Source organism: Rhipicephalus microplus, unplaced genomic scaffold, assembly GCF_043290135.1.
Source record: "Rhipicephalus microplus isolate Deutch F79 unplaced genomic scaffold, USDA_Rmic scaffold_35, whole genome shotgun sequence".
Lineage (NCBI taxonomy): Eukaryota > Metazoa > Arthropoda > Arachnida > Ixodida > Ixodidae > Rhipicephalus > Rhipicephalus microplus.
In genome coordinates this window covers 168,127-195,805 of record NW_027464608.1, presented here as the reverse complement: position 1 = coordinate 195,805, position 27,679 = coordinate 168,127, and positions in this window count along the sequence as shown.

The window sequence follows — 27,679 nt, the reverse complement described above, 5'->3', positions numbered from 1 at the left end:
ACATGGGACCTTACCCAAAAATTCTCTGTTGCCCTTATGTTTGAACCGGAACACGCACACCTGTTGAAGCTTTGATAGTTACGGGCGCTCACGTCTGTATTATGAGTTCGCGTTTTCGTCGTCGCATGAAGAAGGTTCTCACGCCCCACTTGACCAGTGTTGTCTAAGTTGCAGATGGCTCAACAGTCCCTGTCGTCGGTAAGTGCACAGCTCAACTTACCGTAGCCGGTCATCAAGTGGTCGTCCTTTTTACCTTGCTTGCAACATGTCCCCAAGAGCTCATACTAGGCCTCGATTTTCTTGCCGCCGAATCTGCTCCTATTGATTGCTCCACGGGTGTGCTCCGCCTAGAACTGCCACAAATCAGTGACGCCCCATACCAACCTACATGCCGATGACAATGCAGCGACTTTGTTCACCTGCCCTCCAAAACTGTGAGGTACGTCGATTTTTTGTGCTCACCAGCTGTGCCCGACGGTGACTATTACGCTACGCCTCTCACCGACGTACTCCGTGCACACAATGTTGCAGTGCCCTGTGCGGTGCTCAGCATCACAGATAACAAAACTTGTCTACCACTTGTATATTTCGGCTACATGAATCATGTGCTTCCATAAGGCATTTCCGTGGCCCACCTGTGTCCGTTGCTCGATTCACAAATTGAAGTGCTTGCCTTAGACACCCTTGTTTCACCGCAGCGCACACCACTCGCAACACATTCGGGCAGCCGTCAAATTGTAGACATGATCGCCACTGATCTTCCGCTTCCGCAAGTTGAAGCCCTACAACATCTTATTGAGGCCTACCAGGATATTTTCGATTTTGGCGACTGACCTCTAGGGCAGACGTCCTTTGTCCAGCATCGCATACACACAGGTGATGCCAACCTTGTTCACCGCCGTCCCTACAGAGTGTCTGCTTTTGAGTGGAGCATAATTCAGAAGGAATTGAACAAGATGCTAGCGAAGGACATTATTGAACCATCCTCCAGTCCCTGGGCATCCCCGCGGGATTAGTTAAAAAGAAGGACGAATCGTGGTGATTTTCTGTGGACTATCGCCACCTTAACAACATCACCAAGAAAGACGCATACCCTCTGCCTTGCATTGACGACGCCCTTGATTGCCTTCATGGTGCCACCTACTTTTCTTCCATCGATCTTCCTTCTGATTATTGGCAGATTGCCGTGGACCCCATGGACCGAGAGAAGACGGCTTTTGTAATACCCGATGGCCTCTACTAATTTAAAGTCATGCCTTTCGGCCTATGTAATGCCCCGCCACCTTTGAACGAATGATGGACTCTCTGCTCCATGGATTCAAGTGGTCTACGTGTCTTTGTTATCTGGATGACGTGATCGTGTTTGCTCCCACTTTTGAAGCACACTTTGAGAGACTATCGAAAATTCTTGATGTATTCCGTCTCGCCGGTCTTCAGCTGAATTCATCAACGTGCCTGTTTTGTCGCCGTCACATTACATTACTCGGACTTATTGTTTGCGCTTACAACATACAGCCTAACCCAGAAAAAGTTTGAGCTGTGAAGGACTTTACTGTGCCAAAAACTGCCAAAGATGTCTGCAGCTTTGCAGGGCTCTGCTCCTATTTTCGGCGGTTCATCAAGAACTTGGCGGAAATCACTCGGCACCTAACAGATTTACTCAAACCAGATAAGACGTTTACTTGGGGTCCCTCGCAAGCAGCAGCAATCTCCGATCTGACAACTTTGCTCACTTCTTCTCCTGTGCTGGCTCATTTCGATCCTACGGCGCCGACCAAAATCCACACCGATGCCAGCGGTTACGGAATAGGTGCTGTGTTGGCTCAGCGACAACGTGGGCAGTATCGCGTGACAGCTTATAGCAGCAGGCTGCTGTCTCCCTCGGAGCGTAATTATTCTATCACAGAGCGCGAATGCCTAGCGCTGGTGTTGGCAGTCGCGAAATTTCGCCCTTACTTATATGGCCGACCATTTAGAGTTCTCACCGACCACCACGCTCTTTGCTGGGTCGCCTTCCTCAAAGATCCCACAGGTCGTCTCGCCCGCTGGGCACTCCGCCTCCAGGATTATTCTTACACCGTAGTGTTAAAATCAGGAAAACTGCACAAAGATGTGGATTGTCTGTCACGCTACCATGTGGCCGACTGCGATCCCACGAGCACTGATTATGTGGGCTGCGTCCTTTCCATCTCCCAGCTGCTTCATCTCAGGGACGAACAGCGTCGCGATCCGGATACCAGCCGCCTAATACAATAGCTCGAATCTTCACCGCAAGACGCTTCTGTTCGCATGTTTACCTCGAAGGACCACACCTTATATCGGCGTAATTTATCGCCCGATGGTCATGACCTACTTCTGGTGATACCAAAGCACCTGCGCTCCACAGTCCTACGCGAGCTCAAAAAAATGATAGTGCTCTTCTAGAATGGCAATCACGAGACTACAATGCTGAGTCCCCCCCCCCCCAGAATTTTCATCTACACAGGTCTGGTCTGGCACAGTCTTCTCTCTGCCTCCACTGCAACGAGAGTGAATCCCTACATCACTTCCTCTTAACATGCAGGTTATATACAAATCAAAGGAGAGACTGGTGGAAGAACCTCTCCGCAGGTTGATTCATGATTGATTTGTGGGGTTTAACGTCCCAAAATCACCATATGATTATGAGAGACGCCGTAATGGAGGGCTCTGAAAATTTCGACCACCTGGGGTTCTTTAACCTGCACCCAAATCTGAGCACACGGGCCTACAACATTTCCGCCTCCATCGGAAATGCAGCCACCAAAGCCGCAATTTGATCCCGCGACCTGCGGGTCTGCAGCCGAGTACCTTAGCCACTAGACCATCATGACGACGCACGTGTTCTGAGGAAGCTTGTGAAAGATGATGACGACGTGACTGAGAGAAGCTCGTGCTGTTTCGCCTGTGTGAAGTTTGTAGCCTGTGCGGCTTGTGTGTTTGTTTAATGTTTAGTGACGTCTCATTCTTTTACAATGTGTTGGGTGAAATCCAGCATTCACATTTGCGCTCTCGTGTTCTGCCTGCACTTGAAGGTGAAGCTCATGAGTAGGCCATGTTTTTTCTTGAGTTCTACGTGGGTCATGTTTTCACAGTTATGCAGAAATTAGAAATTAAGTACAAAGAGTGGGAGGTTCGAAAATTTTAGGCCCCGTTCTCTTAGGAATACATTAGACAGTGGCCTGGGAACTTTTGACCATCCTTGTGTTTTTACTGTCTCTGTAATGGCAAAAGAGTAATCCTCAAGTATATGAAGCGTCAAACATGTTTACACTTGTTGAATACGAGGTTTCCGACGGTTGTTGCGGATGAAGTCTTCAAGTTCACCTACGTCCCTATGTGGTGAACGGCTGCGTTATAACGGAGCAAACCTTATAAGCACCGGCTTAATCAATGGTCTTGTCGCATGTTGGCCTGGAACTCACACATCAAGCTTTTCTCGCGTCTTAGCGTAGAAGTAGGGTCCACGCAGTTGAAACGCAATTCCTGAGAACTCGATACACATATAAGGCACATTGATGTTGTATGCATTCATGATGTATATTTCATCACTTCTAGTGTGCGCACACGGCCTCAAAAAGGCGGCCTCAGCAAAGACAGAATTTTACTTCTTGGAGGAGGGACGTTAGCCTGCAAGAACGTTCTAATGGATCTACCTATGAACCAGATCATGCATTTCGGAAGCAGATTTGTTGCGCAACAAAACATTTTTTGAAGTAATTTCATTTACGTTTCAAGAGTAGATTGCAAGATAGTTTCCCCCCATGTAGTTAGAGTTAGGCCTTAACAATTGCGACAGGATTCCAGCTTAGGCTCCTTTAACTTGCACTTCTTTTATATATTTGCTTGCCGGACAGCACAAAAGTGGCTTTATGGAATCTTGGCGCTTTCAGTATGACTAGAAACCCACCGTTGCGTGTATGGTACAGGTTTTAATTAGGAAAAGATACTGCACATTGTTTTCTCCCACTTTTTGATTATGCCTCAAGTTCACAATGAAACGCTTTTTGTATGAGCAGAAATTTTGTTACAGTTTACGTAAGTGCACTTGACAAAATATTATAACAAACTCAAGTGAAAACCAAACCACATGCAGACATCTGCCTGTTTTTGCCCATGTTTGGTGAATGTGTGCAGTCAAAATGCTTTGATTGCTTCAGTGCAGTCTGAATTATTGATACGCATTGAATATGTGACTGAGTGAGATTGATAGAAATAAGAATCGCATTTTTGTAACTCATTGTTGCCGCTAACTTCAACTATGCAGGACCAGGGAAAACTTCTTGAAGATGGAAATGAAAAGATAAATGGAGACTACTTGATCGACCTGTACCTCATCTTATTGCTAGTCACGGGACTGGCCCTGATTTGTTGCCTATTAGTTCTCAGTGTTATGTCCAACAACCAGTCAAGAGACAATAGCAACAAGGTAAGCAACGTGCCAGCATCGACATTGCCCTTTTTTTCAACATCCGAGATAGCACGTTATTCTTGGATTCTGAACATACGACCAGAAAATTCTCCGAATACTGATGTAAGTATTGTGACTAAAAATGCGAAGAGCCCGACATAGACTAGAAATGAACACGCACTACGCTGACTTTCCTTTAAGTTTTTATAGAAAAAAAAACCGCCCGGCCTGCGCGCAACGTGCATCGAATTCCCATCAAACGTTAGAAGAGCGGCGCTTCACAGCCTTTTTTAACAACAAGTTAGGTAACTGCCACAAGCACACCAGTAGGGCACCCACTAAGTGATAAATTATAATATTTTGGTAGGTTATATTTCAACGTTTTTCAGATAAGCCTGGTACCCACTACACAGCTTCAAATATCTTTTCGCGTAAATTTTTTATGCTGTGGCTGATGACGAAGAAATATGTTCAGCACTACTTTAATGGAGTTGTGCCATTCGACAATCAACTCGTTACGTAAATCGCAATCTGTGACGTATGGTTGTTTTGTTGATTCTCTAAAATAATGCAATAAACACAATAATGCGATTTCTTTCCCTACATTAAGCCTGTCAAGAGTCAGTTTGCCACAGAGTTCGAAGCACTGGCGTAGCTCAGGCTAGCACGCAGGGTAGCCGGTGCAAATCCCATTGGGTCCTTGGTGTAATTCTTTTACTTTGCTTTTTCTTCTCAGTTTGCGCAATAGCGGTTACGGACACTGGCGGCAGTGGCGCACAACTGCTGGGCACGTAACCCTTGTCGTGATCACATGACAGCTTTCGCTGTTGACCAGGAACTTATATAACATATATGTCAGTAAGCCATTCATTGAATGACTGAGTAACGAAGTTACAATATTATTAAATTGTGGATAAAAATCTTTTGTGATATATTGCGCAGTAACTTTGTTACGTTTAAATTTGTGTTTCTTTTAGAATTTTTGTTTTTACGTTCAAAGTATTTCATTCACAAGACAATGCTTTGATGTGCATTGTATATTTTTTGATTAAATCAAAAGGCCAGCTTTGTCGCGAGGTGCTCTATTCGTATGTCATATCTGTTTCTGTTTTTTAGTAAAAATTTAGTTTAATGTCAGTGGTGTGGCCCGCCGTGGTGGTCTAGTGATTAAGGTACTCGGCTGCTGACCCGCACATCACGGGGTCGAATCCCGGCTGCGGCGGCTGCATTTCCGATGGAGGCGGAATTGTTGTAAGGCCGTGTGCTCCGATTTGGGCACACGTTAAAGAACCGCCCGTGGGCAAGATTTCCGGCGCCCTCCACTACGGCGTCTCTCGTAATCATATGGTTGTTTCGGGACGTTAAACCGCACATATCAATCATATCAAAGTCAACGGTGTGCTGTGCACACTTCATAGGTGTTTGTTCTTATACATTTTTTTTGTTTTGACTTTCACAGTATTTCATCTAATTGCCAATGCTTTGATGCATTTTGTATAATTTTTGGTCAAATAAAAAAAACAGCTTTGTCACGAGGTTGTCTGTTCGTCTTTCATATATGCTCCTGCTTCTTCATAAACATTCAGTCTCAAGTCAGCGGTGTGCTGTGCGCACTCCCTACTATGTCTGGGTCTTCACGCTGTTAGCCACAATCAATCTGCACCAACTCGCCCAATTTTCCACCGTGCTTACTTAAGTAATCAATACCGTAAATTACAAAGCAGGTCTGCGATGATGTCTTTGGTCTATACAAATAATGATTTCTTGTGATTTGACCTAAAGAATGAACTATAGATAGCCAGACCAACGTTATAACGCTGTTATGGGAAAATTGCGTTTTACCGCTAAAAAGGCGTAACCCGCTGTCTCCAAGTTTCTGCAATTAGTTACTATCGTGTCAATGTGATGCCCAATACTGCAAGCGTATCCTCAAGTGCCTCCGTGTAACGTCTTATTAAACGAGCGCCTCTTTTTGTGAAAAATAGGGCACCAAGATTTGTGATATATATATATATATATATATATATATATATATATATATATATATATATATATATATATATATATATTCGGGAACACGCTATACATTGGATTTTCGTGTAAGGGGTGGCTTGCCGTGCTGCGGTGGTCTTGAGTAGAATGATGACGCCGTCTGCAGGGTGGATGGACACGACGGATAGCCAACAGGCGGTGCAGGAGTACGTATTGCTTCCGCGTACGTTAATTACGGAGTTTCGGCTGGAGGCGGGGCCACCATAGATTGTACCTCGGCTGGACGCAGAGTCGTCATGGGGTGCACCAGCTGCCGGACCTTTCGTGAACGACATCCGTTAGAGCAGCAACATGGGGCTGAGAAGACACCGTGTGGAGCTTTTGCAGCTCCTGGCGCACAATACTGCGCACGAGCTCCGTCAGGTCTCTCGTAGTCGTGACGTCAGGTGTTGGCAGTGCCAATGACACGGAAGAAACACTTTCAGGATGCTCATACTGGTACTAACGCTTTCTCAGCATTCTCTCCATGTTCTTGGCTTCGCGGAGGAAATCCTCTACAGCGCTGGGAGGCTTGCACACTAGTTTAGTGAACAGCTGCGCTTTCACTCCCCGCATCAGGAGGCGCACCTTCTTCTCTTCCGTCATTGAGGAGTCAGCTCGCCAGAACAGCCGCGAGATGTCCTCAACAAACATGGCAACACTCTCGTTTGTACGCTGATTTCGGGAATTGAGGGGCCGTTCCGCTTGCTGCTTTCGGTCAGAGCTTCAGAAGGTATTCCGCAACTGGTTGCAAAACTATGGCCAGACTGTCATAGTGGCTTCATAATTTTTGAACCAAGTACGCGCAGAGTCCTCGAGGTAAAAGTACCCATACCGAACAATTCACTGCTCATTCCACTCGTTGACGCTGCCGCAACGGTTGTAGCCGTCAAGCCAGTCGTCGACGTCCTCGTAAGGGTCACCGTGAAATGGCTTCGGCGTTCGCGGGGTGGTGAAGAACCATGGAGGAGGCAGCATTGATGTCTTTTGGGTTTGCGTTCCCACGTTAGCCATAGCACTGCCGAGTTGTGGAAAGGCTCCTAATTCAGAAAGTAGGCCTCGTTGTCACGTGCTACGTCGTAGGGCAGCTGGTTTTTCCAACTCACGACTAGTGTCAGGACCTTGCTGCTGATTGCAGTGCATACAACACTACCCCGCACCTCCACCAGAAGGTGTGACGTGATTACAGAAACACCACAACGTCTGTTCACAGGAGCAACAGCACCGGACGTCGTCGAGCCGAACTGAACGATAGAGCACGAGCGCCACAAACAGTCCTCTTCTTCTTCACACCATGACACATACTCGCATTGGCATGGCTCAACCTCGTTCCATGCCTGTGTATATATATATATATATATATATATATATATATATATATATGTGTGTGTGTGTGTAGAGAGAGAGAGAGAGAAAATAAACTTTATTGAAGAATTAAAATTACGTGACTAATCCCGGGTGGAGCCCTCTTGTAGAGCCCCACTGGCCACAGCGGCTCGCCGGGCCTGGTCTAGGGTCACCAGTTGGCTCCCCAGTGCCAGCTCGGAAAGCCGTGCCTCCCAAGACCACGTTGTGAGTGTTTGTAGTGAGCACACCAACCTAGATACTGCATTGGCTGGCCGCTCGGTACATTGGTAGGTTATGTGTGTAAGTGTGGCTGTGTGGTTACTACACCATGGGCATACCCCTGTTGTGTATATCTGTGGAAAAATTGCGTGTAGTTTTGATATGTGGAGTATGTGTTCGTTTGGAGGCGGCGCCAATTCCGGGCTTGTTGGCTGCTTAAGTTCGGATGTGGAGGGGCGTACGTGCGTCTTGTAAGGCGTTGGTTTTCCAATATCTGCCTGCTTGTTATACTTTGCTCTTCATGATGCCCTGTGAGGTGTCCTGAGGAGAGTCCTGCGTCTCGGCCAGTAAGTCCGCGAGCTACGCAGTTTGCCTCCTCGTTCCTCCCAGGCCGTCATGCCCTGGGCACCAAGTGACGCCATGTGCCTCCTTCAACATGGACCCCAAAATATCAGTGACGCGCCTTGGAAGTGTGTCTCTAAGGTATAAGCGACATGCAGCTTGTGAGTCTGTCAAAATATACGCTGAGCGCCCCCTTCTTTCGGCTTCTCTGATTGCCAAGGCTATGGCTGCTGCCTCTGCGGTGGCACTTCATCTGGTGCGTAGGGACGCGCAGGCCACGACTTTGCTTTGGTTAGTCACTGCCAATGCATATGCTTGTTTTCTGGAGCCTTGTGGTGGCGCGGGATAAAGACTGACGTCGGTAAAGTAAGCGTCTGGATCGCTACTTCTCTGCAGGAGTTTTCGTGCTCGCGCTTGACGGCGCCTTTTGTTGTAGAGCGGGTGCATGTTTTTTGGAACTGGTTCCACGATTATTTGATCACGTATTTGCTTGGGTACAATGACTGTCTCATCACCACAATATTGAGGGGTGAGAGGGTATCCCAGCCTCTGTAGCACTGTTCTTCCCTGGAGCGTAGTGGTGAGTCGTTCTCGCTGTGCGATTAGCGTGGCGGCGGCCAATTCTTCATACGTATTATGCATGCCGAGTCCTATGAGTTTTTCTGTGCTTGTGCTGTTCGGAAGTCGCAATGCTGCTTTGTACGCAATTCTGATGAGTCTGTCAATCTGCTCTATTTCGGGCTTGCGTGTCGATTGAAAGGGAAGAGCGAACGTGACTCGGCTGAGAACAAAGGCATGTACAAGGCGTACCGCGTCGGCCTCTGTCATCCCAATATTACTTCGTGCAATTCTAGCTATAAGGGATGCAATACTCTTTACGGTGTGTTTGAGTTTGCCTATTGCAGTCTTTACGCTGTTGTTTTCTTGCACGTGCATGCCTAATATTCGACCTATTGGGGTCCTGTTGATGATCTGTCCGGCAATTTCTAGCTGCAGTGCGGGTGCATGGTTGGACCGAGTGCGTGGGGGTCTTATTTGCCATTATTCCGATTTGCTAGGTGCGCACGACATGCCTGCAGCAGTGAGGTAGCCTTGAATCATGTCTATAGCGGTTTGCAGTACATCTTGTCGTTCTCCATAGGAGCCCTTTGTTGCCCACAGCGTAATATCGTCCGCGTAAAAGGCACAGCCCAGGTTTGGTACAGTCTCCAGCTGGAGGACTAGTTTGCGGAGGCCGATATTGAATAAAAATGGAGACAAGATGGAGCCCTGAGGTGTGCCTTTCAGTGGGAGATCGTATGGTGATGATTTGGTACCAGCTATGCCAATCTGCGCCTTGCGATTTCCAAGAAAAGCAGAGGCATAGTTGAATATGCGTTGTCCGCATTCTATGGCTGCAAGACCGTCTAGTATGGTAGAGTGCGCAATATTATCAAATGCTTTTTCGATGTCGAGTGAAACGAGTAGATTGTTGAGACTACCTGGCGCTGGGTTAAGCACTTCCTCTTTGAGCAGTAAGAAGATATCTTGGGTAGACACTCCTCGCCTAAATCCGTACATAGATGTTGGTAGAAGCCCCCGTTTTTCTGTGTATTGGTCAAGGCGAGTGAGTATAACTTTTTCGAAGAGCTTGCCAATGCATGACGTTAAAGAAATTGGTCGTAGCTGATCAAGGCTTCGCCATTTGCCTGGTTTAGGTATGAGTACAACCTGTGCCAGTGTCCATTCTGCAGGTATCTTTCCACTCGGTGTCCAGACTTCCTGATTAAAGTGGTCTGTGATGGCTTGTAATGCTTCATCGCTGAGGTTCCGTACCACGGCATTTGTAATGCCATCCAATCCGGGCGCTGTATGTGTATGTATGTATCTATGTATGTATGTATAGGCATGGTGGTTGAGTGGCCGTAGCGTTGCATATAGTCAAGTAGACCCTCCGTGAGCCGCCACAACGTGGTTTATTTCGACGTTTCGGCTTAGAGACTGGCCTTCATCAGGATTGAAGGTACAGCTTGGTGGTGCTCAGCTTTATACAATCTCAAATCAGAAAAAAGAGGGGAAAAGACAGAAAAAAAGAAAAAAAGAATGAAAGGAAAAAAGAAAAATAATATAAGGTGGACTCCCCGGGCATTCCCTTCCACTCTTTCTTCCGCTTCCCCCCCCCCCCATCTCTCGCCCTTTTCTCCCTAAATTCCACCTTATAGTTCACCTTATATTCTTTTTTTCTTTCTTTCTTTTTTCTTTTTTCTGTGTTTTTCCTTCTTTCTTACTGATTTGAGATTGTATAAAGCTGAGCACCAACAAACATACACAGACTGCAGACATCAGAAAGGTTAAAAGGAAAAAAGGGAGAGAGATTAAGGAGGAAGTGGAAAAAAGAGTGGAAGTGGGGCGCCTGGAGGGAGTCCTCCTTATATTCTATTTCTCTTTTTTTTCTTTCTTTCTTTTTATGTCCTTTTCCTTCTTTCTCTCTGATTTGAGATTGTATAAAGCTGAGCACCAACAAACTGTACCTTCAATCCTGATGAAGGCCAGACTCTAGGCCGAAACGTCGAAAGAAACCACGAAACCACGTTGTGACCACTCACGGGAGATCTAGATGAACATATATATATATATATATATATATATTGTCACGTTACACAGTAACTGCAACCTGTAGATAAGAACTGACAAGGACGTCAGACTGCTTAGATCAACGGCAATACGACTTCATCCTCTTCTCCTCAAACGCATCTTCGTCCTCTTTTGAACAGCGGCACATACAAGCCTGCCAGAATCTATGTAAACAATACTTGCAGAACCTGTATTAGTGACATTACCCCCTTCCCAAAGAACATTGTCCGGCTGTCACAGCATAATTACCAGATGAAAAAAAAACATACGATAAGCAGTACACAACGGGATGTTCACAATCACTGTAAGTCTGCTACAACCATTGTTTTGTCTGGGTCCAACTAAATACTATCGTGGCTTTTATTGTAACTTTTATTCATTGTAACAAAAGTAAATCTTTTCTGGTTTCTGTCATAGGCCTGCCGTGCGAATTGCAACAAGCGCAAACATAAATCACTGCAAGCGCTGCTCAAACATTTGTGAGAAGACAACAACGTCTAAGTAAACAAGGCATGCTTCCCACTTGACACCAAACAGCACTGTATTCATCATCCTCTGAAATGTCACAGGAGCAAAACACAGACTGAAGTGCAGCACCTTGAACTCGTAGAGACTATCAGGCACTATGAATGCTGTTTTCTCTCGGTCGCGTTCTTCAACTTCGATCTGCCAGTAGCCGCTGCATAAGTCCACAGAGGAAAAGTAGCGGGCGCGTCGGAGGCTGTCTAGTGAGTCGTCGATGCACGGAAGAGGATAAACGTCTTTCTTTGTCACTTTGTTGAGTTTGCAGTAAACGACACAAAATTGAAGAGTTCTGTCCTTCTTCTTTACTAGAACGACGGGGAACGACCATGGACTGTTCGAGGGTTGAATGACGCCGTCTTCGAGCATCTGTTTTACTTGAGAACGTATTGTCCCTACTGAAACGTTTCGTACGAACTCTTACGGAAAATATATGGACTCCGTAACATTTCCTTATGCTAGATATGAAAAAAATATGGAGTTTTATGGAAATATACGGAAGTTGTATGGCATTTACGGAAAGCTTCTTATGGAGTATAAGGAAGGATAAGGAAATTGTATGGCGTATACGGAAAGCTTTTTATGGAGTATACAGAAAGATAAGGAAAATGTATGGCATATATGGAAAGCTTTTTATGGAGTATATGGAAGGATAAGGAAAGATAAGGAAACTTATGGAGCATACGGAGAGTTCATGATGGAAGGATAAGGAAAGTGTATGGAGTGTACAGAAGCTTTCATAAGGAAAATGCAGAATGTAAGGTCTTACGGAAATATACAGATTTTGTAAGGTGCTTACGAAAATGTGCAATAGTGTATGAAAGGCATGTGGATTGTTGCAAAAATGTGGAAACTCTACAGTTGTTGTCACAATTTAAGCAGGAAATCCGAGCTCTATAAAGTTATAAATGAATGCACAGTGACATATATAGTACAAAAGAATAACGCAGCCTAGTCTGTGTTGTCAGTCACCGCTGTTCGCCCTTTTCCAGAATGAATAACACTTCTGTAGATGACCAGGTGCTAAAGTCTGTCACACGGAAAATGTGTGATTTACAAGGAATGACAATAACTGTCATTTTACTTGCATGCTGTCACACGAAAACAAATCAAGCAAAAAAAAGCATAACTTCAAGGGCTCGTTTTTTGGTAGAAAGAATAATAATGAGAACTAAATTCAATGTGAATGAACTTGTCAATAATAATGAAACTGTTCTCATTAACATTGGCAAAGAGAAATGTCATTTTAAAATATCAGCCATGAGCTTAGCTCTCCTGAGCACCGACAAAAGAAATGAAAATCTATGAAAACTAATTGCATGTAGCCTAAAAATAATTTTTTGTTGATAGTATATGCTCCTACAATATAAATACAGCTATACACAACTTGCCACAGCTTCACGACAGAAACGAGGTAGGGGCAGAGGAAGTGGTCAGAAAAATAATTAAGTATGAGAGCACAACTGATATGTACAAACACATAATGGTGCTTATCACTGATGCACGGATGGTCGTGTATAGAGCTGGGTTGTTTTGAGATTGTCAAAAGCATTGTTTCAGACCGCCATGCAGATTACGCTTCAATTGTAGTGCTACATAAGACAAAACTTATGGGCCAGCTTTAATGAATAAGAAGATTATAGGTTAAACAAATGCTTTAATATATATCATATCATGGCTGCATGGACGCATACAAGCTATTTAAAGCGCAATAAAGTGAGGACGCATGAGCTTCTCTTGATGCTTCAGTTCTACATAGATGCTTCAACTGTGCTGCAAAGAAATTTAACCAATGTCTGTGTGTGCAACATTGTCCATTTTAAACTATCTATATGTATACATAAAATTCCTACTGCGAGTTAAGCTACGTAGCACTCCATAACTCTTCCTTTTATTAAGGGTAATTTTTCAAACAATCAACATTATTCATTTTCTGTCTGATGACTTTGTGCCCGCAATTCTTGGTTTGGCTCGATCACAATTGTGCAGCCCTTATTTTGGAGGAATCAAAAAACATCAATCAAAATATATTTTGGAACTGCTTCTCGGTGATGTTGCCTTCCCTCAACTGCCACAGCTTGAGATGAGTCATATAGCAAATCTCGCGCATACCTAGGGCCTACCCTTGAAGAAACTGGTCCGGCTGTGAAATGCTCAGTTTTTTCTCAAATAAATTTTTTGGTTTGAGTTTTCTCACTTCTCGAGTCTCTTCACAATCAGTCAGACCCATTGTTCCCCTTAGTCCTTAATTTTGTTATATTAGGAAATAAATAAAAAAATTAATAATGAAAATAAAAATCATAATAACTGTTGCGCAAAAAACACAGTCCCTCATACGTACTTGAACGCAATATTGCTTTTATTTTGTTTTAGAACCTAAGGCATTCAAAAGATAGCAGTACAATAAAAACGTTGAAAAAAAACAAAAAAAATAAACTTCGCGGGACTCGAACCTGCGCCACTTAGTTTTGCTCGCGTACGTGAACTGAGTGCGTTATTTTGCTAAGCTATTCGCGCTGGAGGTAGCTTGGTGTTTAAGTTATGTATATAAATTTCTTTTTACACGCTATGTGTTGGTATATTTATGTACGATATGCGATCGTATCTATTGTTGTGTGCATATGTTTTGGGATTGTATATACGTCACATGCTTTTCGCATGTCTTTCAACTATAGATTGCTGCACCGCCGCGGATGAAAACAAGTATTTTTACACCCACACACAAGCTTGAGCAGTTAAAGGTTGTTTCCCGGGGCCCTCTTGCGATTGAGTCGGCCACCACAGGGAATTAGAGTGATACGCCATTAATCCCTGCATCTAGCTGTATTCCACTTAGTAGCTCTATCGCTTGATGACAAATCGAGCGCGGGGCGCGACGCTATTGCGCGCGACCATGCCTCGCGTAGCGGCGACATCAGCTGATTGCGCCGGCCGTCTTGCTTCGATTTGCTTCAGAGCAAAGAAATGTCATACCTTGAAAGATTGCGTACTGCACTATGTCAAAATGTTACTGCTTTGTAGCCATTATATGATTCATTGAGAATTGATAACTCTGATATCACTACTGTAGAGCTTTGCGTCGGCGACACGCACCGAACGTGAAACCGCACTACGTCTGTCGTAGAAGCAGTAGGAGGCTGTCGTCTGCTAGAACAAATACAAAACAAAGACCTGCGAAAATATTCATAAGTTGTAACTTGTTTTTTGAATAACCGTTTATCACTTTTAAAGTTATTTTGCCAGATAACATACATTTTTTTCAGTTTATAGCAGCGACAGATGTTTTTTTTTATTTTTCTCACACAGCTATCCAAGTCAAATCCATTCACAGCTAAAGCCACATGTTGTTTGTCTTCTTTGTTTCTGTGAGCATACCGTTTCGGTGCGTGTCTCATGTGTTCGCGCTGCTACACACGAGAGCACGAAATGTTAAATTTACGCAAGGAAGCGCCGTTCCTCGTTCGTGTGATGTGCTAAGATTGCGCCCTATTCCCGCGGTTGTCCGAGTGCGGATCAAGTGCGAGTCGTCCAAGGAATCGGCGGGTTGGGCGGGTGCTCGAAGGACTCCGAGGTGACGGCTGACGCCTGTGGTCGCTTCCCTCAGGACAGTGTGAAAGAAACTAAAGGTAAGGGGGACACTTTTTTATGTAGACCAAGTATGCCACTCAGTGCAAGTGTGTGTTGCTGCACTCTAACCAGGCGTCGCGAAACGGCAACCTTACGCGCCTTTGCGAGTGCGGTTGCCGATTCGCTTTGACAACGCTAACGCCAGAAGAGCCATGACGCCTCGGCGCGGCCTTACTGGAGCTAATTCGAGACAACTGCGGCAACGTGCATGTGTATAGTGATCGATTTTTTCATATGTGCAATGTAGTGAGGAAGACGCACACGGCGGTTGCTACGTTGTTGATTAAACGAAGCCTGCAGTGCCATTTATTGCAAAGCAGCATGTTGTTTACGTTCGCGGGCGATACAAATTGTAACTTGTCTTGATTCACCTAGCCAACCGATTAAGTGGGTTGATTAGCATACGTTCACGGTAGAGCGTTATTATGCCCCTAAACAGTGGCGTGTGCTTGTTGAAAGATATAATGTGTGTGCCTAGTGTAGAGAGAGAGAGAGAGAGAGGTGTTCGTGCAATCTGCATGTGTACCTGCAAGACGCCTTTGCTTGTAAGTAATAATGTACCGGCCAGCACCTACATTGTACGCCTGACTTTGAAGAAAACTTGCATGCACAATGTGAGATTTTGTAATCTGCCAGAGTTGCTTTTTATAAAATAATACACTGCCAGCATGTTCAAAATATGTTTCACTGCTGTGTGGCAGGGGTGCGGTTATCACGCTGTTGTGTAGTTGCTGATGCAAGCATTTATAGTTTTGATGCGTTAATATTTCTCATCTAACTCATCAGGTGTTTGGCTGTTTCAGCACAAACAAGGCAAAGAGAGAACGAAGACGGGTAATGACAGGACCAGTGCCGACTTTTGTTTGCAGGAGAATACCCATGTTGGTGTATTTATTGTGACAGCCTTTCTGTGTTGCTTTTTTGCCCAATTTATGCAACAACAAAGTTGTCAGCAATATGAGAGAGAACACTGAAATTAGCTTTTAAAGATCATGGTGACTAAATGCCTAGTAACTCACAGCACAAAGTAACAACAAAAGACATCAGTATGATCAATGTGGATGAGTACAGTCTTGCATCTAAAAAATATATTGTGCAAAATGTTGCCTAAGTAAGAAACGTCTCTATGTTTGCAAATAGTGTGACGTCACTTCGAGCACCGTGCTAGCCATTCCCTCCCTCTGTGCAAGGGCTGGTTGGCAAGGAAGTTGTTTGTGACGTTCCTGATAGACCACCGAGATGTATGCGATTCTAAACCTGTAGCCTAATACATACAAAATCTTTTGTGCAGTTACATCGCTGCATCTGACACCTACAACTGATTTGCATATTTACATTGCTTCCTTAGGACCTAACACACAAACTTCTTGTTTGCATTGTCACTTCATGAATATCGAGCGGTAAAGGTACTGAGTATATGTGAAACAAGAATCTCTGCTTATTACATGAAGAAATATGAGGCCTTCGATAAAACGAGTTATACCTTTATTGAGCTTGCGTACTCGTCGGGGCAATTCATACATGCAGCTTCAGCAAATAGTATCTTCCAGCCCGGTGACCTTGCAATTTTTTTCTGCACACAGCGCAAACACCGAGATGTACCCACTCGCAGATGGTCACGTCAAGTGCATATTTACCTTGACTAAAATGTCGAATCAAGTTTTTTCATCGACCGGTCCCTGCCATGAGTGCTAGTCTTCGTAAACAAGACACATTGTTATTGACACTGCACACACCACACTCAGTATTCTCAGTTGAACCGATATTCTCAATACCTTTCAATGCACACCACATGCCGCAATCAACAGTGCACATTTTTGAAGACTATGCCGCTGTTGCTCGCACAGGCCACCACGTGTGTTCACTTCTTCTAGATAAACAGACAGCGTGGCAAATATTTTACCACACAGTTTACCACACAGCTGGATGTTTGCTGACACATACTACAGCTAATGTCGACATTGTAACGTGAAGTGTAAGCTTTGAAAAACTAAAACTTGCCCCAAACACCGCACGACTGTACCGGGCTGAGCCACCAGCGGGAGTGTTTTTCCAGCCACACCTTTTACATGTGCCAGTGACATCATGCTGTGACGTACCTCAGTAGGGGCCTATCGCTGCATACTTTATGTGAATGAGGGTCCTGTTAGTGAAAGCAGGCATTGTTGATTTCGTAACTTGTTCATGCCCAACTGGACCTTCATTTGCACAAGTTGTCTGACTGATATTCAGGCGAACTTTTGTGTAATAAATTATACAGTTGGCAGTCTGTGCTTGCCCCATACTGTTGTTACTGGTGTTTCTTGTTGTTACTTTGCACTGCTCATTACTACTCACCTACACAAACTAGCCTATCTTGCCGCTGTTTTGGACAAGATGCAGCAGGCAAGTGCGATAGTGTTCATAACTCTAAATTCTGGAGCAAAATTGATCGTTTCATATTCAGTTAGTTGCATTCATATCAGTACATAATAAAAAATCATTGACTAAACATGAATCCGTGTTCCTTTACATAATGCTCACAACTTTTATATCAAATTGAATGGTGTTTATAAAAAACATGGGTTTTAGCTAAACTTCATGCTCTTTTCTCAAAGAGCTGACAAAACGCTATTGCATGCTTAATTGCCATGAATTGGACTGTGTTCTAAATACATTGCAATTCTTCACCGGACTGCCAGCACACTTCACATTGGGGGAACATTTAATAACCATGGATTGATTAATCAAGAACGGAAAGAAAGAAGCGGCAGGCCGGGATACTTGATATTGGCATCCGTTTTGCTACCCAGCGCATTATCATGCAAACTTCCTATAGAGTGGTTATGCGTCTTGCATGTGTGTCTGTAAACCAAGAACTTTGGGTAGAACTATATCTATCTTACAAATGGTTGCAGGACTGTGGAGGCTGTAGGGCTGATTAGGAATGGTGGAATCCCTGGACATGTGTTCAACCTTGCTGCATCAGCTCCTTGGTGTTTTCACGGCATCTTTACAGATGTGTTGGGTGAGTAAAGCAAGCAGGTTTCAACACAAGGAAAAGTATAATATGGCAGCACCTCTTGTGCGTGCCTTACATCCCAAGTATATCAAATATTTATCTTGCCTTGTGGCCTGTAATTTTTAAAGAGACACTTCTTTTTGCTTTATATTTGAGTCTTGATGCTTCGACAGCAATGTATTTGTGTTTGACAGCAAGTGTTCTTGAACAAATAACTGATCTCAATAATGACAAAACACCCTTCATTCTTGGTCCTTAGCATAAGCTAGCACTTACCTGTAGCAGATTCAATTATTCATTTTTTGCTGGGATGATAATGGGCAAGTAGCAAAGGCAAGTTCAGATTGGAGTGGTCGGTGACGTCTGTTTAGGCTCTGCCATATTGCTTTGCAACCAGAGTTACTTGTGGCCACATATACAATGAAGCCGCATGACGTGCATTCTAAATGAGATTACCATATCACATTTCACTGCATCTCAGTATGTGCCAAACAAATGCAGATATTATTAGCTTGCCACTATAAAGGGATCCTAAACCAACACAAGGTTGAAATTTAGTCGTGGTGTTGCAGCTGTGTATGACTCTACAATGGATACATAGCCGTGATAATTTGTCTATATGTGGTCGCAATAGTAATGTTACACACATTGTACGATATAAAAGAGGTCCTCGCTTATTTCGCTTTTTTTCGCTATGCTTCTTTCTTGTCTCTTCTTGCCATGTGCTCCTCCTTACTGTACAAGGAGCAAGAGCAGTGGGCATACAAACACGTATTTAAAAAAAATGTTGTAAGGTGAGCACTGAGAAGCTGAACACTTCCAAAAGGCTCAAAGAGGTAAAGGTATTGTTTCTTTCTACTTTTTGGGCACCCATAGCTAGTTGTGATGCTGCAGTTAAAAAATAAGTGAAATGTTAAAAATTAATTGGAGATGGTTTGGCACCCATAATTGCAGTTACATACAGAACTAGGTTTCAATGCGTAAGCAAAATCTGTTTACTCTAAATCAATCCTAATGATATCTGAAATTCAGTAAATATTCACAGAAAAGCTCAGGAAAAGGCTAAGTGGTTGCCCCTTGAATGTGAAGGAGATACCCTTCTTCTAAAAGGTCAATACACAGTCAAGTAGTCTCGATATTACATGCACTATAAAATATTCTGGTGTGGTGCTTTTCATGCATGTTATAATGAGAGGGGTTTTTAATAGAACTGTTGTCACTTTGCCCTGCATTGCTGAAATTGTTCACATAGTTATAATACATGAATCACTTTATGCCTTCTGATTTTATGCAAATGGTTTGCTTACCCAGTCGGCTTAACTTGATCTGGATAAAATCATAAATGCTCTAAAGTTTTTTTTACTATACAGCAGGTTTATTTTTAAAATACGCGACCATTGATGTGAACGCAGTTGGTGGCGTGCTTGATTAATCTTTCACTATCACCACTCTAACTACACCTGGTACAGTGCACAGTGTGACAAAAGTAATGGTACTTAACATTACTGGCAGCATACACTTTTATGTCTCAAAATAGGTTAAAAAGCCTGGTAAAAATGTGTGTACGTTTTTTTTTCGCTCCAACTAAATATTCAGGTCTACTCAAAGTAGCTTCCACTCTTTTAAGTTCCTCAAACTTTTAGGTGTTCAAAAGAAGTATCAATGCCATATACTTTCTTTGTCAGCCTACTCACCACTCTAATAATGAGAATTACCCGACAACATTACTCAGGAAAATATAGGGATGTTATAAAAAGTAATGTCAATTCAATTGTCAAAAAATGTCAACCCATTAGTAACTTGCCGCCAAGTTACGTTTTCGTTCACTTTTCTTTTCACAATTTTGTGAAAGTTATTTTTGATAACATCACCTATAGTTTGTTTGGCATCATTGTCTGCTAGTTCTCATTATAATGTGTTCAACAAAGACAACAAACCCTTAAATTTATAGTTCTTTCCTTTACTCATGAACCTGAAACAGTGAATCTCGGTAATCTTAGCGGTGTGTGACTTGTTTTTTTTTTGATCAGTTGTGCATGTATTCAAGTACATGCATTTAGGTGGGAGGGCGAACTATTGCCTCCTCCTGTGACTAGCAGATTTTCTGAGAACGGAGAGATGCATAATGCTGCCAAAGAAGTATAGGGATATTGGAAGTAATCGTAACGTAATTGCAATCGTAATGTAATTGCCAGTAGGCAAAAAAAAGGTGTCCCACACTCGCCATAATGGTAACAGGCAGCGATGACTGACTCTTCCATGTATAAATGCACATATATACCGTACAAAATGGAAGAGGGATAGCCGCCATGGTAGCTCAGTTGATAGAGCATCGGACATGTTATTCGAAGTTCGCAGGCCCGGTCCCTGTACAGGGCAGGTTATCTTTTTTTTTCCTGCCCCGCCACGGTGCTCTAGTGGCTAAGGTACTCGGCTGCTGACCCGCAGGTCGTGGGTTCGAATCCCGGCTGTGGCGGCTGCATTTCCGATGGAGGCGGAAATGTTGTAGGCCCGTGTACTCAGATTTGGGTGCACGTTAAAGAACCCCAGGTGGTCAAAATTTCCGGAGCCCTCCACTACGGCGTCTCTCATAATCATATGGTAGTTTTGGGACGTTAAACCCCACAAATCAATCAATATCTTTTTTCCTTCTACTTTTCTTTCTTCACAATTACAACACTTCTATTCTTCTTGAAGATTTTCTGGTGTAAAAAAGGTACCTTATAATCTGAAGAGGCAAACAGAATGTGCCAGTGTACGAGTTAGCTCTTGTAGTGGTTACAAGTAAGATATGTTTTGAAGAATAAATCATTCTGCCCTTTGCCTAAAGAATGGCTACAGGACATGGCGCTGGATGCACTTTGTTATTTTTGAATCAAGCTATCTTGTATTCTATTTTTATAAATTACATGGGATACACATGATGGTATCACACACTTTAACGCCACAAAGATTATACAGTGAACAATGTTATAAATGCGAAATTGCATAAGGATAAGGTGAAAACTGCACCCTCAATGAGAATGTACAGAAAGCACAGGGTAAAGGCGTCATTCCTTCTGCCCGTGCTTTTCAAGTGCGAGCTGTTTTCACCTCGTTCTGACCAACTAACTAGATTGAGATGCGTTGTTATAGTGCAAGAGGATGCTCCACGGGAAACTAGGTTTGTCTCAAAGTCTGTGTGTGTCTTTCAACCTATATGGTGCCCGGTTCAAGAGTTCATGCAGACCAGATCGTGTAAAACAGGACCGTGTAAAATGGATCATGTAAATAAAATAAAATGGACCATGTAAATAAACAGGATCGTGTAAAATGTCGTTTTTGTGTGCAACTGTAGTTGTGGTTGTGCTGAATGACCTTTCTTTATATACACTACATAATAAACTTGCTTCTTTAGAGTCGAGTGCATCTTCGGATCCATTGTAAATGTTTGCATATGCGAGGCCTTAAGTTTTATAAGAAATTCCTCAGTGTGCCACGAGGAAATGTGTGTTCAGCGAAAATTTGTATATCATTATATACAACTCTTAAAGCCTCGTCTACAACTTTATGCAGGTTGACCTTGAGCAGAAAACGAGGAGCGGCAGCAGCCCCCAGAAAAGAGCAAGCACCCTCCAAGCTCCCGAAGCTCTCTTCGACAGGAACAGCAAGGTCACTGTGTGGCATTGAAAACCATTGCAAGGAGTGCCTTATCAGTACACTGTGCTGCTCTTTCATCGCAGAAGACGAAGTTGACCACTCCAGAGGAACTTCACGCTGTGTATTGTGAGTGCTTCAGTGGTTTTGTTTTTGTTCACCCAGCAGTTAAGAAATCATGTGTCAGATTCAGCCAGGATGGCTAGAGGGAGTCGGGCAGGCATGTTTGGACATTTGTCTAGCCAAGTAGTGCCAATTTTTGCACTGGTCCTGTTGAAGTTACTGCCAGAATCACAGAAGCTACGTCACCTCTTTAAATGTACAGATGTGTCGGGGAAGATTAGCTGCATTAGGTTTTTTTATAACTGATAGCTGCCAACATTCTTCATTATACAGGAGTTTTGTTCCTCACTTATGGGTGTAAAGCCCTCTACAGAAAAAATGCAACACGTCTACTTCCAGAAGACTCCAAGGCCCTATATGTAGGTTTTTTCGGCTTGTATCATAAGCACCTCGTTTGGGGTACATGAACATTTTATAAACATGTACAGCGAAAATTTCGGGTGGCTGGTCGTTTTGTCGTTATCTTGTTCCTCGCAGTATTCTTAAGCATGTTGTGCATTACGTTGTCAATCTGGTTCATGTGCATAGAAGACATTACGAAGTTTCAGGCTACAGTATAAAAAGCCTGAAAGCAAGCTGTCAATAATTTTTTAACCGAGTTGCTTAATCTGATACACGATACATCACTAAACTTTCGTGCGTATTCATCAATGTAAGCTCGTCTTAGTGTTATCCAGAATGAAGATGTGAGTCGACAGATGGAAACATCTAGTGGGGTAATCAGGGTGAACAGTAGAAGTGCTACAGACAGGCTGGCCGATGTTGCGATAGGAGGACCTATTTTTAGAAGTCACCTTGTCATCCTTGGCGTGTTAGTTTAAATGGGGTCAGTAATGACATCATCTATTGGTATAGGCGTGTGTGCCTGTTGGAAATGTTTGTCTGAAAAAAAAACCTATAACGCAGAAGAGTGCAGCCCTTGCTTCTTTTCAAGTTAGGTTGCGCTGATACAAAGTGTTCTCCTGTTGGAGGTTGGGGGTAAGGGAAGCAAAAAAAAGATAAATGATAGAAAAGAAGAAAAAAGAAGAAAGAAAAGGGGAATGCAAAGTAAAAGTAGTGCTACACTGCTCCTACTTTGCATCCCCCTTTTCATCTTTTTTTCCCTTGTTTTATTTTTTCACCTTTTTTGTTACATTTGCATTGTCCCATCTAGTGCATGAATCAATGACACATGGCTTTGCTATAGCAAAGATGCCTATGTGGTGTTGAATTGAACAGTGGGTTGTACTTCATTTAGTTAATTACAGACTGATCAGTCTTGCAATAAGTGCTTCCTGTCTATCACCACACATGTTCAATTGAAAAGTTTGTGCTTGGCTCTTAGTATGCTGGTATATAGCTTGTGTCTTGGACTACTCCAAATGAATGTTATTTTGCTGCTGTTTATGGTAATGAATTTATCCAACATGAAAATATCTTGCCTTGTGAACTTTGTCGGACCTGCCTTTCTTTTTCTTTCCTATGCAGGCATTGTATGTGAGGGAGGCAGTAACAGAGAGGTGATAGCTTGAGCTTCGGAAGAATAAATAATGGCAGTGAGGCAATTACGCATCAAACATCCCAGCCATTTTGCCAACTGTCCTAAATGTGTTTTGAAAAAAAAATATTGTGCTCGTTTACTGTATTTTTCTGAAAACAGCAAAATGCTAAAGTATATCGCAGAGAACAAATTATTAGGCCACGTTGGTGCCTTCTCGACTTCCCAGGATGTCGTCTGGGTGTTGTTTGTAAAAAGTAAAGTGTTTCAAAAATACTGCCTCTTCTACACCAAATTCGGTCTTGGTATTAAGTAAAGGTGCTTGTGTGTAGTGCATGAAGCTCAGTAATATTAGTGCAATTTTTTCGCCACATCAAAAGCAAGGAAGTAGTTCTCTTTATATGGCAAGTTATATTATTACACTTTGTCGTAAAGTAGAAATGAATTTTTGAAGTTTTCTTATGATGGCTGTTTTCTGCATTTGATGTACGACAGCTTCCGTTCCGAAGTTCCCCATGGCCCTCAATAGGAGACTTCAAAAATCTTTTTCCTCATTTAAACAAAATTTGTAATGATAACACTTGCCATGTAACAAGAACTGTTTATTTGCTTTCAACTTACATATAAAGGTAATTTTCAATTAGACAAACACACAGCTCAAATTGCATCTCAATGTGGACAAAAACGATTATATAGTGATATTTGTAATCTGGACCTAACATTATTTTTTTTCCTAAAATATAACTTCTGCTCAGTGAGTATTTGTGGCTCAAATATTCATACAAATTGCAGTATTGCCATACAAGAAATGCAAACGATAAACAATTTGGCGGAATTCTTCAAAGCCTATGTAGCAGAAAAATTGCACTAATGTTACTTGACTTCAAATACTTTAAGAAGCATCTTTACTTAATATGTAGATCAAATTTGATGTGGCAAGAAAAAGCGGTACTTTGAAATTTTTCTCACAAATAACACCCGCACGACATTCTGCAAAATTCTGAAGGTACCCACGTGACCACTACTCTTTTCTCTTCAAAACATTTCTGCAAATAACTATTCTCAGAAGAGTAAATTACCATCATTTTTTAAACTATACATCTGTGATGGTCGCCAGGCAGTATGGTTTGTATGTTTGGTGTAGAATAGCCCAGTGCAAAAAACAACAAATGGCTTAGCATCCTTTGACGCTCGGGCAATTTCGAAAGCATTTGTTTGTTAGCAGCAATTCAGTTAAGCCCTTGTCTTTATGCTTAGGCCCAGAAACAAAACACAAGTAACTAAAGTAGTCCTAAGAGTCATGTAGTCTCACTGTTCTAAGGCTTGTGGAGCCTAATTTAGTGCAAGGTTCACCATTTTTTTAAAATTCAGATTCAACTAACAGGTTTTGGAGGCACAGTGCATTTTCAGCTAACTTGTTTCACACCAGTTACTTAAATAAAAAGCGGAAAGTAGAGGTAAAAATACCATTTTAAAGGCATTGTAGGTAATAACGAAAAGGACTGCTTTCTTTTTTTGTGTGGTGCTTTGCCTGAACGCTGTGCTTTTTGTGGTATAGTTCATTGTCTAGTGAACATAGGCCTTAAAAACTAACATTAGCCATGTTGAGGTCGATTTCTTGGTTATAGTCATAGGAGACATATAAATAATTATGACTTCAAACTTGATTGTTCTTTTGAAGATTTTTTCCTTGCATACTGATATTTGAGAGTCTTAGTCAATTTTGTTATAAGAAAACGTGATGTCATAATAGGGTCACTTTTTGTGGAGTCGTTCTGTTCTACCTTACCTTTTACATTTCTAAGATAGCAGTTATTTTCAATATCGGTATTTAAAATGGAATGAGCATGCTGTATGTAGTAAGGTGTAAGCACTTACAGATAGCACATGCAACCAACTTTTCTGTTGGCAGTTTATTTCTGTTATTCTTGATTTATATGTGGGGTTTCACGTCCGAAAACCACTATATGATTATGAGAGACACCGTAGTAGAGGGCACTGGAAACTTCGACCAATTGGGGTTCTTTAACGTACACCCAAATCTGAGCACACGTGCCTACAGCATTTCTGCCTCCATCGGAAATGGAGCCGGGGTTTGATACCGCGACATGTGGGTCAGCAGCCGAATTACTGTTACTCTTGCTTCCCTATATGTGTGCAGTTCGGTTATAGTTATCTGGCTTGCACAGATTTTTAATGGCACCTGCCTGGTCCTGCTTGCTTTCATGGTGATTTTAACCTTCATAAGTTGCTTAGGTTTAACTCTCAAAATTGTTCAAGATGCCAATTTTGTGCACAAACTGTATAGTATAAAGGCAGCAGATGTACATGCACACACTATTAAATGAACACTGAGAGCTTTCACTTGCAGTTCCTAAAGTTTTACTGTGCAGGAAGCGTTTAAATCATAATTTCATAAGGACATAATAATCGATTATCTAATCGTGACAACCTAGTTGTTTTCACTGGGATAAGCATGCTGTTTTTTTTTGATGTGGCAGAACTAATTTATACACTCATTCCTTCTATTATTCACATATGCATACCATGAAGGATTGTGTGCCTTAAATTTTCAGTTTCATTCTGTGTGTTATATTTCTTGTGCATGTAAACTATTGTGCTAACATGTGTCTCTGACATTATTTGTGCCAATTATTTTCATATCCAGGTGCCTATGAAGGACACATAAGTTCTATCGCAGTGACCTTCGAAATTAACAGTGGTGCCGGAGCCTTAAGCAGCATTTCGCCGATCTCCACAAGGCATTCATGAGATAAACACAGCGCCACACTTTCACAGTGCTATGATTATTATTTATGTTTAAACATTTCGTTCTAAAATTGCTGTTACATTGTGCCACCATCCTGTGGCTTAGGTGGAGCTCGTGAAATTGCGGTGCAGTCACCTCATTTGTGTACGATCAAACTGCAATGTCACTATTCACAGCTGGAGCATACAGACAAATAAAAAAACATATTGATTGTAGCAGGGCTTATGTGTATATGAATGCTTCTCTATTGATAATAATAACTTTATAAGTTCTTTAAGTGTTGCATAGAACACTGCTATAATGTGTTGCAATGGAACCACCATTTATGATTGCTAGCATGTTAATTTAGTAGTTTTGTAATGTGTTTTACTTAAAAGGTAATTTTGCTTCTGCATCACAACAATTAGTAAGCTAGATGCCGATGATTCAATCCCTCATCATGCACATTTAAGAAATATTGTGATTTGTACACAGTATTGCATGTACTCAAGATGTGTACGTCTATTCAATTTACACATTATATTGCTTTGCACTAGATTCAGACGTAACATGCACACATTTCAGTAATTTCCGCATGATACGTCTTTCCATAAGATGCGGAGTCCACATCATACGTCTTATGCGGAGCCCGCATCATACGTCTTCCATATTCCCATAATTCCGTATGTGAGGTCTCCGCATCTTACGGAACGTTTCAGTAGGGGTCTCTTGTTCCTTTTATGATATTTGGTAGGTGGGCTGAAGTATAGGTTTTTCAGCACGGTCTGTGACAATATGGTGCTTTACGGTTGGAGTTTAGTTTATCTTGGAGGTAGACGCAAAACAGTCGCTAAACATGCGGAGAATACCGAAGGTTTGCTCTTTCTGCGCACATGACAGCTTCGAATTGACATCAGCTGTGTCGGCTACCGCTGTGTCATTTTCAACGGCTGCAGAAATTGGAGTTATCGTCGTACACCGTTCATCGTGAATGGGTTCGAAATGAGCGATTATTGGCCAGATGTTGTGTGCTCCACCAAAATTGGTGATCAACAACTCGGTCATCTCACATTTAAAATGGATTATGCCACGGGCTACGCAGATTTGCTGAGACAAGAGTACCAAAAGGTTGGATTCAGCGATACCACTAGTGTCATGATCTATGTCGCCCTGTAAAGTAACTAACATACCGGTTCGTGGCGAAAGTGTAATGGTGTCATCGATTATGCGAAGCGCAGTCCTCTGCGGATCGGTATCTCTAGGCTTCGGACCTTAGTCATCAGCAAACGTCCAGTCTCGAAGATCTATAACAGCACCGTGTTTGCGAAAGAAATCCATGCCAAGGATAACTTTTCGGGAGCATTCGAGAAGCACAACGAAACTAGCAATGAACGTCCAGTCACAGATTTGCGGCCTTGTGGTGCATCTTCTGATTGGTGTAAAGAGATGACCACCCGCTGCTGGAAGGTTTCGTCCCTGCTCCGAAGGGGACATAACATTCCTGAGTTCATCCACAATTTCAGCGCTGATTACTGAGTAGTCGGCGCAGGTGTCGACCAAAGC